The following is a 14,473-nucleotide window of genomic DNA, read 5'->3' as shown; positions in this document are numbered from 1 at the left end:
TTTGTACTATGATACAAATCCCGTAACTTTCTGTACTTGTGGTCTCTGGCTGCATCTAAGCAAATCCGACTGCAGGAGCAGGCCAATAACTATTTACAATCATAGAAGCATTATTTACGAAACACTTGCCCTGCTATTGAGGCTGCTTATTGTCATGAATTGGTACCTAAGATTAAAAGGACCATCCAGATCTGATACACTGTCTACATCTTCCTTGCTCATTTTTAAGTTATGGTGAAGCAGACACCCTGAGTACAAAAGTATCTGGTCATGAGTAATCTCACATATTCTCCAAGCTCATGGGGTATTGAAGAGAGACCAAGACTCTGAATGAAGAGAGACCGAGTCAACGTAATTGTCATATGTGATGAGAAGACTTTGTTAAATGAGAACAACAGTGTGTGCAATCAGAAGAAGGGAATTATGTGAGCTGCATCCCTGAAACTAATGTGCAAGAGAGGATATGATAAGAGATGAGCTCTCTGCGACTCAGGGAGTAAAAATACTACAATGATTTTGGACTGCTTTTCTCTGAGCTTATGGAATAAAGGTAAAGTGAGGCTCACACAAGCAATTCATCATGCCTTTTAATTATTACATGCATTTCAGCAGTGCCTACAAGGACTAACGAAAATCACTGTTTCTTCAAATGAAGCATTTTGTTCTCTGCCCCCCAAATGGCAAGCTTGCATAGAATAGATAGAAAGGCTGAGTGGAAACCAAGGAACATAGCAAAATTATGTTTAATCAAAGTCTCTGTCATGAGAAGTTTATTAATGTCAGACTAGAGTATAACACTGAAATTATGACCACCACTGCCAGCTCACAAATGTTCCAAACATGCCAGAATTATTTGGAACCATGTGCTGGAATCAGTGTAGGTTAGGCTTTACTGTATGGAAGCTGTTAGTAAGTGTTGAGTTTTAATATTGGACAAACTTAGAAGACAGCTTTTGTTTTACAGATGCATAGGTGGAACCATTTGGGAGTATAAACATGAAATAAAATTCTTTAAGATGGTCAAAAGATTTCATTCACATCTGTCTGTCTAGCATAGCTTCAATAGTTCAGTTTATTTTCAGCTATTTATTAAAAGTAAGCTTAAGAAATAGCCATGGTATGGGTTCCTGTTCATATTAAGCATAGTTTGACTCCAGCTATTACAAGTCTTAGGGGTTGCGGGAGTCCTTCCCACCTTGATCTGGTCAATGAAACAAGATTTATACATTCAGAAGAAACAATAGTGTGTTACTAAGTGCCTAAACAATGGCTTCTGAGGACAGTAACAACGGGGCGTCCATATTATGCATGGAAGCTTTTTTAGTACACCAGCAGAGCAGATCCCCAAGACTAATATTAATGTAAGAAGAGGACAGAATCTTTTATAATCTCATGAAAGTTTCTCTTAAGTCAAGAGCAAGTGAGTCTATAGAGAAGGTAAGTAAACACTGTAAAAATTGCGGCTATTCAACAATAAAAGAGATGACATCTTTTCTATCCACACAGAATCACAAATGCCTCACAAATGACTTGAAATATATAAACATTTCCTGTATAATAACCATCGATATCCTGAAATAGTGCATGGAATAAATGCAGAACAATAAAGCAATAGCTGAAATAATATAGTGTAAATGAACTGCATTTTTTACCAGTGTGCTGAAACAGTAAGATGCAAAATGCTATCAAAGATTATCATCCTTAACATGTTTTCTAGTCACATAAAAGGTATGAAATGAAAAAAGGTAAAGATAAAGGTAAGCTGCATATTCCAGAAAACTTTGTGGAAGTGTGATCTTATTAGGCTGTAGAAATGACTCCTAGGAGAGCAATGAGATTGGGCAAAACCATGGGTAAAATGTATAATAAGTAAGAAAAACAAAGACAGCTCAATTCACATGATTGAAAACTTGTTGGGTTTTATTGGATGCTGGTATTTTATTTTTTCAGACATGAACTATTTTGTAAGAGCAGTTTTAGGCTCCTTTTTTAAGACATTCAATCGTGGTTTTTTTACAACCATGTCCTCACCTCACCAGTCAGGTGAAACCCTGAAACGTGCATTGTCTTGATTGAAATACCAAGTCCCCCAACTTAAATGCACTTAACCTGAGGATATCTCATTGTCACAACTAAAATTGTTAGTGTATCAAAGTCTAACAGTTTAGAAACAGGTGATGTCCAGAACTGACCCGTTTGAGATTTTCACCTGTGGAAGCCTCTGTACACACCTAGCACAGGTCAGAATGAAATAAGGACATCTAAATATGGTTCAGAGTAACCCTCTATGATCTGACAAACTGGCATTCTCACAGCAAGTCACGAACTACAACAAGCAGCATGTTAAAGGTTTCTCATTAAGACGCAGAACTAGACAGAATAACAACAGCAGCTTTCCCTATAACTAGTCATAATTAACAGTAGTTTGCAGTTCCGAGAATTAAAAAACACAAAGTGAAAGTCTTATGACAGTAGTTCCAATAACAAATAACCTGAATCTCTGGGGAAACAGTTACTGCGCTGCCCTGGAAATAACCACCAGACCAGGCTTGTTTGTGTGACTGTCACCCTGCTATAGCATGTACCAAACCAGCGATCGAAGTCTTCCAACACACATTTCATGTTGCACATACTGTAGCTTAATCTTTGTGACTGAATTTCTAGTTGCATTTCTAATTGCTGAAGTAACTGTTCTATTCCCCAACAGCACAGTGCTTTAAAATTCAAATTCGAATGAATCTAAGTTAGTCACCCTTATAAAAGCTTTTTTTTTTGATTGTCAAATACTGACCTAATATTCATGTCCTTTTAAAAATGTATTGCAGATAGAGAGAAAAAAATCTAAATTATAGATCAGTCTGTTGTATGTGGCACATACATGCTGCACTGTACAGACAGGTGTGCTAGCAGGACACAGCATAGCTGTAAAAACATTAATTTCAGATTTTAGGAAAACACAACAGTCAAGAAACCACTCAACACTATACTTGTTCTTAAATCTTTATGAAACAATTGTATACTTTAAACTAATAATTAAGAATATATGCATTAAAGAGTTAAATTAGACTTACCAGCTTAGGCTATCCAAGGCAAAATGTGAACAAGTTGCTGGCAATTGTCCGCTGCCTTCATTCAAGGAATCACATTGGCTTTGCTGTCTCTGCTGGTTCAGCCTCTGGGCAGAACGAGTTAACCTCTTCCTTATACTGCATGAATGATCAGATATGAAAAAGCTTATTACTAGCAATTACTGAAGTCCAAGATGACTGATAAGATCTCAGAGCAAAACAGTATTTAAAGCAAATAGTGTTGTATCACAGGTGAAATATTTGATGCCCTAACTCTATAGTAGTTCCCGGTGCAGCTATAGGAATGACTAATATATAAAGCTCTTGCCTTCGTAGTCAAAGATGCCATGACTTCTGTATGCTTTTAGCTTGTTGTATCCCTTAAAATTGATCAGCAGCACAGCATGCAAGTAGAAAAAATAATTACTGCCAGAGTAAACAAAACTGCGATTGTAATTAATTTGCCATGAAGTATGAGCAAAAAGACATTCATGCAGCCATCTTAAAGCAGTTAGTTAATTTTATATTAAACCAATAAAAAGGGGGGGGGGGGAAGAATCACAGTCCTACACTCAGTCCAGTAATGCATGTTGCGTGTGATGTATTGTTTCTTCTTTCTTCAAGCAAGCTATCACTACAGCTGTCTGCAATCATAGCAACAAAAGCAGCAACCATATCCACAGCTATGGGACATCTGCAAGATCATTTGAAAGCTCCCAGCCTGAACAGGTTACACTTAAAAAAAGATTATCAAATGAATAAGAAAAACATATTTTATTGATGCCTATGTTTCAGCTAAAACAGATCCTGTAATGTCTGCATTGAGAGCTTCTGAAATAGTAGAACGGTGATATTTGAAAATATAATTATTTTTTTTCTACAGGGCAAAAACCACAAATGCTGGATCCCACAGAAACCCACAAAGATGATATAAAGTCAGAATATGGAATAACCATGCACAGCCTTAGACTTTTAAAAATAGTGTAGGCAATAGACAACAATCTACAAAAATCCTTATCTTTCCTGGACAGTCCACTGGGTTAAATTTACATAACCAGAACGCTCCTGTGTAATATCTGGTATGGAAAAAAAATTAAAATACACTAATTCCTGGGTCCTTCATAGCCAATGATCGTTAACATCTACAGAAAAGGTAGTTTTTACTGTTTATAAAGGGATACCAGCACTACTGATACGATCTGCTGAAAAAAATTCACTGGCTTTATTCAGACATGATGCTTGATTTTTTGAAAATGTTGGAAACCTCCCAAAAGCTGGTGCCCAGTCTGATTCTGCCACCCTTCAAAACCCAGTTAAGGGTACTGGACCTCATACCAAATACTGTCCTTCTGCCAAAGTTAAATCTCATCCTGGGCCTGACATTTGATTGTCATGGGACTTGAACTTATTCTATACTTTTTAAATCAATCTGGATACAGACCAAACCATTTCTTGAGAGATTTTCTATATGCACATATACATGCATATATATATATGTATGTGTTGTGTATGTAAACATGCCTATCTACATATTTCAAAGACAAAACAAGAACATCAAACGCAACTACTTGTATGTTTTGCTGCAGCAGAGAATGACAAAGTGCTATGACAGTACGCTATGCACAACATTCCTGCTATACCATGAAAATCACAGGCTGTATGTGTATAGGATTCCCTCTTTTGTTCTGCTGCTTCTGAGGCTCATTAGTTGGAAGGCTGCAGGACAGCTGGCTGAGGTCACTGCTCCATGCCAACAGCAGGAAGATTGCAAATCTTTCAAAAACCATGGAATACCTCTCTAACACTGGGATGCTATCTGCAAAAAAAAGCATGCTGAAAATCTGAAATGTCTAAATTAGTTAAACGCAAGCATAAAAATTCCATTTTCAGTGCGGTGCTGAATAGGGATGATTCTTCTGAGTCAAAATCCCTGATTAAGTTTTTTTTTACTGTATAGATCCCATCTATGGAACTCACTTGAGCGGGAATTCTCAATTTCCAGCTATTTTCAGGGGAAAAAGCTAAAGCAAGTTTACTGAAACGAATCTACTCTTGAACATTTTCTAGCAATTTCTCATGGCGGATCAATACCCCCCCTTCTCTCCTTTGCTTTCTCCCTTCAGCTTGGTGGAAAGTGGACCTTTTGCTGTTGCTATTTCAACTTCCGTAATGCTTAGTACTTCTCTATTGCTACCCAAACATTATTTAGTGGAATAGTAAAAGACAAGATGTTTTCTTGCCCAAGCTGGTTCTATGAAAGACAATTAGTTTGTTTATATAAAGTAAACAAATTTCTAATCTTCCTCTTGTATGAATTTAAGTTCATTATTAAGCTGTTCAAAAGCCAGAAGACATAAACCAACACTCAGTACGATAAGTAATCATAAATTTACTAAATAATAAAACCATGAAATTAATTACTAAAAATTATGAATGAATGTGTGTAAATAAGTGCGAGAGCCACCTACCTATAGTTCTGGAAATGGAAAAGACTTAAAAGACCTACAGAAAACAAAAACTTGGGTTTATGATAAAACAAATGCAAGCAGGCCCATTAGTCTGATCTTATACAAACCCCTGCACATTCTTAGCCTTTGATGATTCCATTAGATGGCTCAAAGATGTCAGCCATTTATTATTTCACTTGCCTATATTTCATACCTATTAGTTGAACAGAATGTTTTGTTTGCTGTACTTCTACTACTTAGCCTATTGCAACAGATTTTCATTCCATGTTTGATCACTCTAAAAGTTTACCTACCTGCAGTACATATCATGAGCTGATTCCACAAGCTGCCACTATTACTACTATTGCTAAAGCTGCACACTTTTATCAATATGTATGTTTAGTAGTACATTTCTTTTAAAGAGGCTACCCAAGTTGGTAACTGACGGCTACCAAAATGTTTACCCTGTATTGTTCTCAGCTTTATACATCACAGACATTTTTAGCAGCCAGGAAGCACATTGGATTGGCCTTTAATTCCATTTAGCAAATTCTGTTTGTTTGTTTGTTTGTTTGTTTTTCTTCTGGACACGGATAACATTTCTGGGATGAGGGAGGCTGTGAAGCTCACACGGCTGTTCTGTATTAAGTCTCAGGGTAGCTGGGAGAGTCATTTTCATGTCGTCAATCAATAGGTGGCAGTGTTCACCCAGTTCTTCAAAACCCTGCTATGGTCCATGGAGCAGCAGCCACACACACGTACTACACTGTCCCAAGTACCCAATGTCCAACGCTTAATTGCAGATGGTATTTTCCTCCATATACAGAAACGAACATTCCTACGTTTTATATTGCCTTGTGTACAGCGCTATGTGTACACTGAGTTTGTGAAAAAACACTCCGTGGACCTGTAGTCTGGAAACCAGGTGGGAAGTTTGGAGCAAAGAAACTCACTCAAACATTTGGAATGTGGAAACTTCACATGAAACCTGACTTCCTAACCAGTCAATGGCAAAGCTGTCATCAGAATTAGAGACAAAACTGTATCTTAGATTGTCCATATTCCCCCTAAAAGAGCAAATACTGCTCAAACATCAGATGTGATGTCCTGTACGCTGTTGCGGCTGGAGTTGGGCAATGTAGCCAGGCAGGTCAGATACCTGGGAATGGGGTCTCCAGCCTCCCTTCCAAAGTAGGATGGGTGGACCAACTCTGCCTGGCAACTGTACGCCCTCTCATTTTGGAAATCCATGACTAGAAAGGTGGTTAAACTCACTCTGCTCCTTGAAACAAGATATTGTTTTTTTTTTTTTTTTCATACAGCCAAAGGCATACAGTGGGAAAGGTAAAAAAAACAAAACCAGAAAAAACCAAGCAAGCCTATAAAAGTGTATCTTTCTTTGTCCTCACACTTATTCTTTCTTGCAAACTTTTATATGTATAAGCTACTGTAGTAAATTCCAACTCTGGTTTTGGCAATTTCTGCCCCCCTGGCTCCTTGTTTACCTATCATCTTTCACACATACCCTTTTGCCAGTTTGTTAATTCTCTGTCCTATTCCCTGGTTTCTTGTGTTTCCTCAAGGACATTGATCTGAGTCTTACTGTTTCACTAGCTCCTTTAGACAGTGTTCTTGATCCAAATCCATAGCAAATAACCTATTATCCACAGAGACACAGAAGTATTCAGTATATTCATAAAAAGACAAGTATTTCCCAGTTCATCAGTCATAGATGTGACCAAACTCAAGAAATTCTGAAATTGTGAGTGAAGAAAAAATAATTGTGTTTGGACTAAGTTTAGAAAATTTTCCCAATGAAATAACTTTCCCAAGTGTTTTGAAATATTTGAGACACCCGTGATGTAAGTGACTAAAAGAAACTGAGCTTGGCAGTCCCAGTTCCTCCAGGCTTTCTGCCTTAGCCGTGGTTCCTGAACTACAGCCCTCCCAGCACAACCTGGATTCCAACACACCCAGGTTCGGCTGCAGGGCTGAAGCTGGCGGATACGCCAGTGCCTGGGGCTTCCAGACTCCCACCTCCACAGGAAGGGATGCGGAGGCCAGGAGTTCTCCAGCTTGTTGGTATGGCAGAGGTGCCTTGGAGCTTTGGACTCTGGTTGCTTGTATTTCAGAGTACAGTTTTAGATGAACTAGCAGGAAACCAGAGCTGTTTGGTCAGAATTCTTTAAAGATGGCATGTTTTTTGAACAGTTTGTTTTTGACAAAGTGGCTTCCCCGCCCCCCACTCCCTCCCCCAATCTTTTTAATTGGAAAAATCCTGAGAATAATAATCCCTGGGTGTAGTGGAACAGAATCAGGCCTGGAGTGTTTGAGCCACAAAACGCTACTTAGTCATTTAGGGTAATTTGGAGTGTAAGTTAAGGTAAACAAATACCTTAGTATAAGAAGTTCGTCAGATCCTTAAAGCCATTACTGTTTGAAACAAGGAATCAAAGAGCAGCTGCTGTTGCCCAAAGTGATCCACGTACCTCTCAAGAGATGCTCACCAACATTGCTTGATGGAAATGCTTCCCTATTGCAAAAACAACACAGACCAGAGTGCTCTTTGCTAATGATTCCTGCAATTGTTCTCCATATTAGGAAAAAACCTAAACTTTTGCAAACACATCCATCTTCATAAAGCTTATAAAAAGTACATACAGGCCATTAGACATATCTGAAGATGTTGCTGTTCCTCAGAAACAAATTACCCAGCTGAACATCATAGAAATAATGAAGTTGTCAGCAACAACAGCGCAACTGTGTTGTTTTGTCGGTCTCATGTTGATTGTGCTATCTAGTCAGACACTCCATATACAGATAATTTATGCCATGTATTGTTTGGCCATGACTACTCCCAGCTGCACTGCATTTAATCCAAGCTACAGGAGAACATTTTACAAACAGAAATTAACAAGCTTTTCATAGCTGGCAATTTCTAGATTAGGAAAGAATAAAGAAAAAATAGGATTTACTGAAATTGAGCATGGAACAAAGCTGATCAGAGGCAGACATGCACAATTCCAAAGAACCTTTTTTTTTCTTTTTTTTTTTTAAACTTTAGCTATAAAGTGATGCTGTCTTCAAAGATCAGAACAATTCTTAGGGTTGTGACATGGTCATTAAAAAGACCAAAATGAATTTATAAATATATAGATAGGTGTCATTGCAACTTCTGTATGATTACAGTAATTAGCAACGTACTTACTAATATAAGGCCTATTTCTGAAGGTGAATCTCCTTTTTCTTCAAAACTTGATGTATAAGAGCATCTATTACAAAGCACTACGTGAGTGTCATTATTTTTCATACTGAGTAAAGAAACGACTTTGATAACAGAAGAGCAACTTCCTACTATTCTGTGAACCCCAAGTAGTGTTTATTTCACTAAACAGATATTCCTTAAAGAGCAGCTTGTTTGCCCTGATAAAAGCAGAAATCTGTTTAAGGGCAACGATTTCTCTTTCACAAATATTTTATAGTGATTAAAATAAATCATTTTTAAAAAAACAAAAACAAAGTACCATTTCAGAAAACCTTTGGTACCGAGGACAAGGAGGAGGAGGAAGGGGACTATTCTCAAAGGCTAACTTTACCTGGGGAGAATAATTTTTACAGATCTGGATAGAGACAGACTATTCTAGATCACAACAATCCAGAACAAGAGCCTATTTGTCTGCGTTATCAGAGAAAGAACAACAAGGAGATCTGTCTCACCACACCAGCTTCTGTGAATAGCCCCAGGGGTCATTTCTGTAAGAGAGAAACATCCCACTTCCCAGCTATGAGAGTTTTACACAAGCTGGAATTCATACTGCAATCATTTGGTCTGATGTGACTGTTCATTTACATTTTAGTTAAAATGAAAATAACCCTGAGGAGTTCCAAACCAGTATCTCACAGGAGCAATACAAAAACCTAAACCGAATAGAAGTGATTGCTGCGAAGTAACTCCAGGCTTTCCAGTGCCATTCTATTTCACATTGAGCTAAAAAGCACATTTAAAGATTCATTTTCGCTGAGCATTTATGATAGCTTTCAAATCATGAAGATCCAAGGTTTACTACAGAGGCACTGTACGTGGACATAAAAGAGTTTTTCTTAAAGCCTTTTTATAATTTATAGAGATAAGGACATATCATTACGTGTACTTTAGAAGGGATACAAGGCACAGCAAAATCAATGGTAAAACTCAAAATACGTCATTATTCTTTCCTGAAGTCCAACATTTCAATAAAAGTAAAATTAAAATGCAGGAAATGCAACTCAATCTTTCCTGTGTAGAATATAGGAGATCTGTAACATACTTTGCCAAAAATCATTACTTTTTTATTGCAGTGGAGGCTTTTAAAAATATGTAGCAGTTAGAATAGCAGTTCACGAAAATATCCTCTCATCACTTGCCTTAAGCCCTAGAACTGATGAATCTGTTTCCTTTCAATTAGTTACGCCAGCCTCTCGGTAACCAATAAACATTACTAGTCCTCACTTTGTTGCCACAAGTCCCGTCTCCATCACCACAAATGAGAACAGAACAGAAAGTGATCATTGCTCTCTAGTGAGCACATGCATTTTGGACGGATTTAGTTCACAGCTTCCCTTTCCATTCCTCTGCCTTCCTCATGTCCTAACGCATCCATCAACACCAAAGGTCAGAAATTAATCTGAAATATATTCCTAGTTTTCATCGCCGGTTGCTGCAAGCATTACTCTGTTTTCCAGCAGGTCAAAGAGAATCTGATTCAGATCATGAGATTCTTGGTTTCATTTCCCACATTCAAATTCTGACTTTGCAAAGTACTTGGCACGCAGCCTTCAAGCCACTTATTATTCCTTTCAGGACTAAAAAAACCCAATCCTTCTTCATGAGGGATTGTGGTATAGGCCATATCCTGATACACTGGCAAAAGTCTCTGAACTTCCATCTTGTTATTTGGCCATCTGGGACATGTTTTACTCATTCTCACTTATCCTTAAATCAGAAAGAACAGTACTGGTTCATCTGGGGGCAGAAGGTGCTTACAACAGACAACAGCACTCTCATGAGCGCCCGGCTCCACTCTCGGTGGTACATGGCCTGCTCTAAGGCACACTCTGAGCTGGTTCGGTCTCCAGGTGGGCTAACTTTTAAAGAGCCTTTTGTTCTTCAGCTCATACTTATAGCACTTTTTAGTCCTAGAGTACAAAAACGTTGACTGGGAAAGCCTTTGTGATACCAAGCTCACACAGTCTACAAGTTTACTATTTCAAGAATGTTCTGTTATCTCCGTGTTCACTTATGTTTCAGTTACATGCAGCAAATCGAAAAGAATATTAAAAATTAACTTCAAAAAGTATAAAAAACGAAAACCCCAGCATCCTAGTGTAAGTAATTACTACATATATTTTTATAATTTAAATACTTAGAAAGCATTTGTACATCACCATCCAGATAATACATTCGTTAGAGTTGTCACAGGAGACAGATGGGGAGAATAATTTGCTGTTGTGTTAAAAGATCGAATATTGATTTGAAAACAAGGACCCAAGGCCCAATGAAACAACATTCTCTGCAGCTAGAAGTGCTATCTGACTTCATCTGAATTGAGTTAATAAATATTTGCAAAACCAGGCAGCTTAGGTGGCTTAATTAAGAAAACACTTGCTTTTCGCCTTTAGGAATTCATTTCCTCCAGGGTCAGAGTTTGGTGGTCTTACAGCTATCGCACAAACTTGTACACAACTTGGAATGATTAATGATCTTTGTTCAGAGAAATTATGAGGTGCTATAAGGAAAAATTAACTCAATTCACACAATGTGAAAACTCTCACTGAGTATGTTTTCTCTGTGCTTTTATTTTTTTAAAAAGGGGCATGATCTGTACTCATATATTTCATAGATAACTTCTATATGAGTAACCTACAAACCTGCACAGAAGTGTCTTATATGGTAATGCAGTTGTTCTCTCCTATAGGCAACACTGAGTCCAACTGAAATCTTATAGATATTAAGTGCTGGACAAGAGAATTTTCCTTCAAATATCACTGACCAGTATGACACCTGAGCCCCAGTACAGAAAAAATGTCCACAAGTTTTAATTCAGGTGCTCCTCTTGACTGTAATGTTAAAAACCCAACATAAAACCAGGCAGGTTTATTACACCAATGAATAGTTTTGAATTATTTTTTTTTTGTGACTTTTTTCTGATTGGTAAATAATATGCTTTAGATCATATTCTGCACTGTTTCACTCAATGCAGATCTTTTGAGTGACTGCAACTGAGAATATAATTGCCTCTTTGAAGACACCATTCTGCGCGAACTACTGCCTCTGGGCCTTTATCCACTTTTCAAATAGGCACAGATTCCATACAGCATCCAGTGTTGCTACTCGGCTAGCAATAAAGCCAGGTATTTGCAACAAGAAGTTTGCTTTGTGATCAGTTTTTGGTTTTGCAGTGAGTTGAGCAGCATTGCCAAATACGCATACCCTGCTCGGAAGCTGAGCACCTATTTTTCCTGTCTTTTGGTGATAAGTTGATCTGTTTCTAAACTGTGACCACAATCACATGTTATGATGCTATTAACCAAAACAACTTCTATTCTGATGCTGGTATATTAATTTAAATGTTGATAGCAACAGCTTTTTAGGTAGAACAAGCTGTTTCTTTAAGAAGGGAAAGGAAGTAATGAAGATTAACGAACAAGTTGAAGGTTCAAGCAGTCCAGGCAGCAGTACCAGTTTTAATACGAATACGGACACCTCACTGTGTCCTAGGTATGTTACGATTTCCTTTCCTCAGCTTCTGATCCATTAAATATACAGCTGATAGGTAATTGCGAAGCTTAAATCACCAATATTCATCAAGAGATTCTCAGATGGAGAATATTTTATTATATACAGTCCTTTAACAGAAAATCACGGGCTTCAATACTTTTCTATTGCCTGTACTTTATAATAAAACTATGTATTTTAATTAAGGCCTCAATTAGAAAGAACTTGAGAATTACCCACTATGTATGCAGGATGACTTTGCTATCTTCTCTGAAAAAAAACCCAAACCAACAGGAAAAACTGTGCTGAAAAACAGAAGGTCAAATTGATTATTCCAGCTGCACTTTGTAAGAAGCAGTGTTAAACATGAATCATATAAGATTCTTTCTCAGAATTGCTGGTGCAGATGGCTCTGTTGCCTACTGTTAAATATAAATAAGGTGAATTTTCTTGAGAGAAATACTGAATTACAGAGGGGGGGACGGGAAATCAAGTGGATAAGAATTACTTCAACCTTCAGTCATAGGTGAAGGGCAACCATGAAAAAAAATGTAAGAATTCCATTTTAAATTTTAAAAAAGGAGCATTTGAGGACACAGTAATTCCTTTTACAATATTCTATCAGAAACTCAGATACATTTCTGTCCTGAAGTCAGTGTGAAAGTGTATGTTTTGTACTGGAATTACTGTTGTAAGTACCAATACTTAGAAGTTCAACAGATTACAAATAGACAGGACAGGAAAAAGAAAGTAGGGAGAGTGATTTGCCCAATGGTTACTCAGTGAACCTGTGGGAGAGCTAGAACTGGACATTACTATTTCTCCTGTGCCTATTTATACCTCATCATACCGCTTAACATAAATGCTGGAATTTTGTCCAAGCTTGGCTCATCCGACTTATCCCCCCACTTTGAGAAATTACTATGGAACTGAATTTTAAAATTGCTGTATGCTATAGATTAGATTACATAAAATTAGAATAGAATACAGCTAGTGGCCAATGAATGATGCCATCTTTTTCTTTAAATGAGGCTCTATTAAGAACCAAATTAATAGTACGTAAGAAGCATTTCTTTACTGAGAGCGTGGTCAAACACTGGAGCAGGCTTCCTAGAGAGGTGGTCAATGCCCCAGGCACGTCAGTGTTGAAGAGACATTTGGACAATGCCCTTAATAACATTCTTTAACTTTTGGTCAGCCCTGCATTGGTCAGGCAGTTGGACTAGATGATCATTCGAGGACCCTTCCAACTGAAAACACTCTATTCTAAGTGAACCTGTACTTCCACAACAAGCTAAAGTATCAGTATTTCAGTTTTATAGAAAAGTTTGATTACTAAGCCATTATATCACAATCTCACAGTTTAAAATTAACTTTCTATTTTCTGAAAAACATCCAGACGCTTAAAAAAGCATGTTCAAACAAGTTCAGTCCTTAAAGAATAATTCTTTAGAAGGGTGAGAAATCCAAGACTGTAACTACCAGCCTCCTGAAAATACAAACTGATAGTGTCAAAGTGTCTAAAAATTGAATGCTCTGATATATCAGATACAAACTGTGTTGGGAGAATACAAAATCGTATGACACACAAAAAGACAAGCGAAACAGCTACGTCCTTTAACAATAGAAGGAACACAGTTACAAGCTTAACAGTGCCAGCCCACCACAAAGATTGCCTAGATTTTCCTTTGTTTATACCAGAATTTAACTTTTTTAATATAAGAAAGTAATAGAAAAAAATATGATTCATAGAATTCCAAATAGTTCTAATATGTGTTTAAAGAAATATGCAGTCATAGTGATACAACATTAAAATTAGAAATTTTGGTCAGAGTTTTTCCAACGATTTAACTGTGAAGAACAGAATGTGATTTCAGTAGGCAGCATCTTGTTCATGAGAATAGTCAGGAGAACAATACAACTGGTTACTTCTAGACAGAATCATTTATACAGCCCTCATGAAAAATAAGGAGCTCAGGCTTTGAAGTGAAATTAATCTTCTGTAAATTTTAAGTGAAGTTTCACAGCTCTATGCAATGATCTTTATTTCATAATGGGGGCTCCTGTTTTGTTAGGAAGTAATAAGCACCCCTCTAAGTTATCGCCTTTCAGATATCTGCTAAGGATCTGATGGTTTGTAAACTTTCTTACCTCTTTGATCTTAGGTTTGGGTAGGGACAATCTCTCGATAGGTTATAGATATG

At 37.4% G+C, this 14,473-nt stretch overlaps 1 protein-coding gene across 4 annotated transcripts in view; it reads right to left on the bottom strand.

The window, feature by feature from the left end:
* ANKFN1 (ankyrin repeat and fibronectin type III domain containing 1) overlaps positions 1 to 14,473 on the bottom strand; it is a 136,869-nt gene that overhangs the window by 71,490 nt on the left and 50,906 nt on the right. For all 4 annotated transcript variants that reach the window (XM_074607752.1, XM_074607751.1, XM_074607754.1 and 1 more), the window contains exon 2: positions 3,072 to 3,206. The gene's annotated coding sequence lies outside the window, so the exon portion shown is untranslated. The remainder of the gene's footprint in view (positions 1 to 3,071; positions 3,207 to 14,473) is intronic.

The sequence above is a fragment of the Larus michahellis genome, chromosome 14 (genome assembly GCF_964199755.1).
Source record: "Larus michahellis chromosome 14, bLarMic1.1, whole genome shotgun sequence".
Classification (NCBI taxonomy): domain Eukaryota; kingdom Metazoa; phylum Chordata; class Aves; order Charadriiformes; family Laridae; genus Larus; species Larus michahellis.
Note: the sequence above shows the minus strand (reverse complement) of the source record. Positions and strands in the feature narration are given on the sequence as shown.